Source organism: Rhagoletis pomonella, unplaced genomic scaffold, assembly GCF_013731165.1.
Source record: "Rhagoletis pomonella isolate Grant_MI unplaced genomic scaffold, Rhpom_1.0 Rhpom_scaffold_00008, whole genome shotgun sequence".
In the NCBI taxonomy this organism is placed as follows: Eukaryota; Metazoa; Arthropoda; class Insecta; order Diptera; family Tephritidae; genus Rhagoletis; species Rhagoletis pomonella.
This window is the reverse complement of record NW_023458562.1, coordinates 22,531,825-22,538,869: the sequence shown is the minus strand read 5'-3', so window position 1 is coordinate 22,538,869 and position 7,045 is coordinate 22,531,825.

Sequence of the window (7,045 nt, the reverse complement as noted above, 5' to 3'; positions counted from 1 at the left end):
TTGAGCAATACCACCAGCTCCGTCAGAATAGGGAAGGACCTCTCCGAGCCGTTTGATACCAAACGAGGTTTCAGACAAGGGAACTCCTTTTCGTGTTATTTCTTTAATCTGATGTTGGAGAAGATAATAAGAGCCGCAGAACTGAACCGTTCAGGCACAATACTTTACAAGAGCGTACAATTGCTGGCGTATGCCGACGACATCGATATTATCGGTAAAAGCTCATCATCATGCCTGTGCTGGTGTAAGGCGCGGAGACATGGACAATGAGAGAGAAAGATTCTGCGAAAGATTTACGGACCTCCACGCGTTGGTGATGGCGAATATCGCAGACAATTTAACGATGAGCTGTACAACGAAATAGACATAGTGCAGCGAAGTAAAATTCAGCGGCTCCGCTGGCTTGATCATATCGTTCGAATGGACAGAAACGCTCCTGCTCCGAAAATATGAAACGCAGGCTGCGATGCTGGTATCAGAGGAAGAAGAAGGCCTCCTCTGCGTTGGAAAGACCAGGTGAAGGACTTGGCTTCACTTGGCATTTCCAATTGGTGTCAGTTAGCACAGAAGAGAAATGACTGGCATGCTGTTTTGTACTCGGCCAAAATCGCTTAGGTGGTTACAGCGTCAATAAAGAAGAAGAAGAAGAGAGAATCCGACCGTGTACTTTTGTTTAAGACACGATTTTGTACCATATAATATTGAAATTTTTCTGAAGATGATTTTTGCTATTAATTTTTTAACCGACTTCGTGTAAGATACACGTAAAAATGATTATATTATAGTTCAATAGCATTTATATTTAAGAATTTTAAATAAAAACTTAAAAAACCTAATATAACTCAATACTACGTGGATTTCTTTTAATTTCAGGCGCCAGATTGTATCGGCCACTTTGTTTTTAGTTACTTTGATTTCATATTCGAATCTAGCGACCCCAATAACTCTTAAATAATATAATAATAAACCAATTTTACTATGATTGTTAACATAATTTATTGTGTTTAAGATTTTAGACGCCATATTGGATCGGCCTTTTTAGTTTTTGTTATTATGACTTCAGATTCCAATTCAGGGACCTCAAAAACCGCTGTAAACCTCAATTCATGTCAATGTACTCATTTTTTTAAATTGTGGGCACAAAATGGGACGAGACACGTATACTTATTTTTGGGTTAGTGATTATGGATCTGAATACCGTTTTTCCAGATCAGGTGATTTCCCCAGGATATGTATGTAATTTCTATTTTATGAAAAAAACTTAAACTTTTACAAGGAAATAATTAATAAAATAACATGTCTTATATATATATATTTTTTAATTTTTATTAAAGCCTGTTCTTCTAAATAAACAAGTTTTGAATGGGGGCAGGAAATAATGTTGCCGTACTCGTGCATGGCGTATGAGTAAAATATTCCATGTCAAAGCTTGATTTTTTGTAACTGACTTAAAAAAAAGGAGAGTATCAGTTCGTAGGAATATTTTTTTATGTATGTTACCGCATAACTTTGGACCACGTTAACCCGATTCTATAATTTTTTAGGGGAAAGGTGGTACCTCAGAGGTGTTCTCATACTAATTTGGTTTAGATCCGATCATTGGATCACGAAGAAATCAACGATACTCTTAAATTTGTATATAAGAATTGAAGTCGGTTTTGTTTTTTAACCGACCTCCAAACAAGGAGGAAGTTATCATTTCGTCGGAATATTTTTTTTTTATGTTACCGTCAGGCCCTACGAGAGAGGAGGGTCGGAATTGTCTCCTCCGGGTTCGGAGTTAGAGCTCAGATATTTATGCAAGTGCATATTTTTGTTTAACATCACAGAAACACCGAAACACCACCGCCGGCAACTCCTTGTCCGTCCCTCCCACCATTTGCTCGGTGTGTTGGTCCAGAATATACCGTAATGTGACATCAGTCAAGTGCGATTCCTGCTTTGGCTGATGTCTCTTTAGGGCATGTTCCGGACTGGGCACCACGCGAGATTGGACGAGTGACTATGTGGGCCCCTGCTGTACTGCTCAGTCGCAAACTTCCCCCGCGACGTCGCACAGTGGAAGAGCTCAATATAAAATGTGGCAAAAAGTAGTAAATGAGCTCCGATTTTGCTGAAAATTGTAACGTGGAGTACTTTTACCTAGGAATGAAGAAATGTGAAAAATTGTTGATGTTAGCGGACTGCCATGCCCACTACACTATGGGGCGGATTTGGTAAATGTTATCCGATTCCAATGAAATTCGGCTTGTAACTTGGATTAAACTAGGAAGATATATGGCATGTGCCAATTGATAGAAAATAGGAAATTTTGAATGATAAAACTAAAAATTTTACATGTTTCGTGGTGAATACGAACGTCAGAATTTTACCTAGCTCATGGTGCCAGGTAAAATTTTGACAGCATATAAATATGTTTGGTGGTAATAAAGAGGGAAAATCAAAATTGAAGTTGAAAAAAGCACAAAAAGCGTACGCTACTTGCAAGCTGCGAAATAGATATACATTTGAATAATTTCAGCAACACACAAAAATAGGGCTTTGGCATGAGTGTTTGTTTGGTTATTCTCAACTGTCAAAATTTTAGTTTGCAATTGGCACAGCAAAATTCAATTTATTTGTACACCATAGTAAATTTTGTTACCTTGTCTCACGACGGAGAAAAAAAATGTTACCAATGGGCACACAGCCATACTTCTGAAATATGGTGAAAATTGGTCAACTCCCTGCCCACAGGGTATCCGAATTTTGTATTCTAATGTGGCAAGGACTAGTAACGATCCTCCAAAATAGCAAAAATTTGGTGCAAGATCTATTTATTTTGTATAAAAACCCAGAAATATAAAAAAGTTTGGTGGATTGGCGACCAGCCATGCCCCACTCCCTTTATACTAGTGGACGGGAATGGGAAATGTTATCCGATTTTAATAAAATAAAAGCGGGTAGTATTTCCCTTTCCCGCCCACACCACACATTGCAATCAGTCTCCCAAGGCACGCAAATATCCTACAATTCAACAGCAACGGCATGGAATGTTAGTAGCTGAGGTTCAAGAGACGAAGTTGCACATTTGCCGGATACAATTTGCACCGTCGAGATTGCGAGCGAGAAAGTGGTGGTCTAGCGTTCATCACGCATCAAACTGTGCAGTATTATCTCAACAAAGCAGAAATCGACCGCAGGGTGTCAGGGTATTGCTATCCGGTCAGGTGATGTCGAGCTCGATATATGTAACTTATACCCCCTGTCACCAGCTGCCCTGCAGGATATCGCCCTGAAATAGATGTGCTCCTCAGAGGTGAAAACCGTATAGTAGTCGTTGACTTTAAAGCGCACCACCCTCTTTGGTATTAAAGCCTATGGAATGATCGTAGAGGAATACACATGGTCGAGCAGATAGAGGATTCGACAATCTCCGCAATGAACGACGACGCACCCATCAGGATTATAGGCAGCTGCAGTAGCTTGCCTGACATAACAATTTTAAGCGCCTGTCTGATAAACAGCATAACGTTGCGACCCCCGTCCGAATTTTTCAGCTGAAGCGACTGCTTTAGTTGATGGTTGTGACAACCTTTGTCAGGCCGATCCCGGAAATCCCCGCATTAGGCACATTAATACGGACATTCGGCAACTTGTGAACGTACATAAATGGATGAAGTGGGAAGAGCATCTGAAGACCTGTAACTCCACCTTAACTTTGATCAACCTTGAGTCATTGTCCAACCAGACGAAGCGTGACGACAGAGCTATTTTAGTCGACCGCTTACGCTGTATCCCCTGGTGGGCAAAGCCAAACGTCGAGGGACAACAAGCCTGCATAAACTGCCAACACCTAGTGCGCCTCTTGCTTTCATCAGCGGGGAGGTTCAAACAGTACCCAATTGCGCTACTAGACTCAGTAGCCGACGCACATAGAGGTATTTGGCCGATTTATGTGGCCAAATTATTTTTATGAATATTTCAACTTGAAATACTTAAAAAGGACGTGTTTTAACACACAAAATAGAAAATGTTTAAAATCAAGTAAATAGAAGGGGACGAAGTCTAATTATTCTATCAAAAGTAAAGATGAAACTAGTCAATAACGCAGAACTTATACCTAAACGCTGAATTTTGTCGATTACTGCAGCCCTCCGTGTTGCTTACTACAGTGTTGCCACTCATCAATGCCTTTTCATAAAATTACCTTTTCAACAACAATTTGTCGTGCTAAATATAAACTACTTATTAGGGCCATTAGATAACTCGTGGCCTAAACCGAAACCGTCTCTGTGAAAGAACAGTCCTAGTAGCGTTGGATATGTCGTTTGACTCCGTCAGTAACTCCACGCTACTAGAAGACATTGAGGCTTCCTCTCTGGTACAGGGGCTAATACGATGGCCAGGGAATTATGAGTGGTCGACATTTGTCAGTTATTTTTAGAGACAAAACTGGGGACTAGCAAGACTCAGTGAATAAAGCTACAGACATGCCAGAATACGGCACTCTGGAGCGCGATTGGATGCCTTCTGATGTCGCCCCTACACTACCTACACGAGGCCTAGATGCTCCCCAACAAGGAGCACAATACAATACTCTGCAAGCAGTTCCTAGTAGGGTTCCACATACGCGGGCAACCGAAAAGACAACTTCTTGCAGCAAAGCCCTCGCCAAGGCACGTCAGGATGCATCTGTACGAACTGACGGACGAAGTCCAGAGGTTCATAAAACAGCCTCTGAACCCGACAGCATACCGAAGGCCATAAACGGCATTCCCAGGGAGTCGGTCTCAACCTACATAGACTCCCGACCTGTGAATGCCACGGGACGGTACAGGGCTTTGTCGCTCTGGATACTGCAGCAGGTTAAACTCGTACCTGAGCAGAGTGAACGCAGATGTACCCAACGGTCTGCAGAGAGTCGCCACATGACTCATGGCACCTCTTCGCATGCCCCCGAAATCCTATCCAGCGAATGCCCTTGTGCCTATGAAAGTTGCGCACTTCCTGGGTCTACCGTTAGCTTAGCCTAACGACAGCGATTGATGGACAAGCCGATCTGAGCTTCTTCTATAACTCTTCTCTATCGATTATTTCTCTACTGGTAGAGAATATACTACATTCTCAATTCATTCATATCTCAATTCGCCTTGGTAGAGAATTGTTACAGAAACGAGCTACTGGATTGAGTAGCCGCTACAACAACACCTTTTTTACCGAAAGTTTTTTGATCAAATTGGCTGGACTATCAACAACTTATTTATATATGTACATAAGTACAGTTACTCACATAATTGAGTATACATATAGATTTTTTTTTAATAGGAGTGTAGTCGTACGCCCAACTATATAAAGTTTTAGAAAACTTTTACTGGTTTTGCGTTCTCGTACCCAAAAAACTTGCAAAGTAGGGGAAATTGAGAGAGCAAAATGTGAAAGAGAGCTGCAAATCTCTGCTGGAAAATTTTTTCCCAGCAAAAACTTGCAAGTGAGAAAATCAGCTGATCACAAACACATGTTTGTAAATAAACAAAAGAAAATATGGCCTTTTTGAATTATTTATTGCAAATTTTATTACTTATGCTAGTATACAACGAAAAAGTGAGTAAATTTAATAAGCACAAGGTTTGTTGAGTTAATTTTTCCATTAATCTCCACTTTGTTTATTTTAGTGCGTGCTGACTATGGTTGCCGTATGACATTTTTCGTTTGTACCATAATTTTCCTTTGAATATACCAAGAACTTTTGCTGCTGGAGAATTTTGTCCCAACCTAATATTAGGTGCAATCCCGTATTCTTCGGGCTAAAACTAGTAAAACTCTCAAAAAATAAAAAATCGCTCAGAACGAGAACATTGAAAAGTAAAGTAAAAAATGGTAACTTCTGTCAAATTCAATATAACCTCCAAATTTTGGTTGTAATTTTTGCTTATTTTGTATGTAAACACGCTCAGCTCACACATGTAAATAACCAAAAATACTTTAAAATTCATTATAATCCACTTAAACAAGTAATTAAATACTTTTCAACATGAATTACAAGCGTGCACTTTTCTTTTGTTTACAATTTGGTTGCCAAACACACTACAGCTGATCGTTTGACACATTTACCAGAATTTACCAGCAAAAAATCTTCGGACAAAAACTGGTAAGTTCTCCCGGAGAGAGAACCTTATTTACTCTCTTTTTTGTCCACTCAATAGTAAGAGAACCGAGTACGGGATCGATTTCCAGTAAAATCTGCCTGATTCTGACTATTTCTGACTAGTCCGGACTCGTACGGCATCGCAACTATTACCAATGTTGTTCATGTTAAAGATGGCTTATATTTTTACAAAGACAATGTAAATCCAAGTATGAGACTACGAAATTTAGGGGAAATCTGCAGTTTCTTAGCTTTCAGTGCATGTCGGGTTCGAATGCCGTCAGGCGCTCCCTTTTTTCTTTTTGAACCCTGAAAAACCATTTGTGAAGTGCAAAAGGAAAGCTTATTGAACGAAAAATTCAATAACAAACATTTCAGAAAAACAGCCAAAAACATATTCGTTTCAAAACAATTTTCGGTTCTTGTCTGTACTTTCGTTTCTGCCACACACTTTAGTGGAAAAACGCATCGTCAAAGTATCCGAAAATGGAATCGGTAAACGGACAAACATACGCAATTCATAAACATTTTTTCCTTTTTCGTATGCATTTTCGGATTTTTTGCCGGCTGGGTTAATAGGGCTATCACGGAATCCATCGTAGAAAATCTACGAATTCGAATGCCTGCTACGAATACGGAAAAATTGCTATTACTGATTCCGAGTGAACTCGAAAATATCGTTGCCAGCTTCGAATGCTGATTCGAAATCAGCTAGTGCAAAGGAAACAATAGACATTTATGTATGCCATTTTGCTCACGCCGCCCCAGCAGTCGCAATGGCCGACTGCCAATTGAGAGATCCGAGTTCGAGTCTGAGTCGTCGGGCAGCGGAGCGTTTTCTTTATTTATTTAATTTTTGTTTTTTTTTAATTGTCGAAGACATGGATGATGATGAATAATTAGCTAACCTTTATCTTA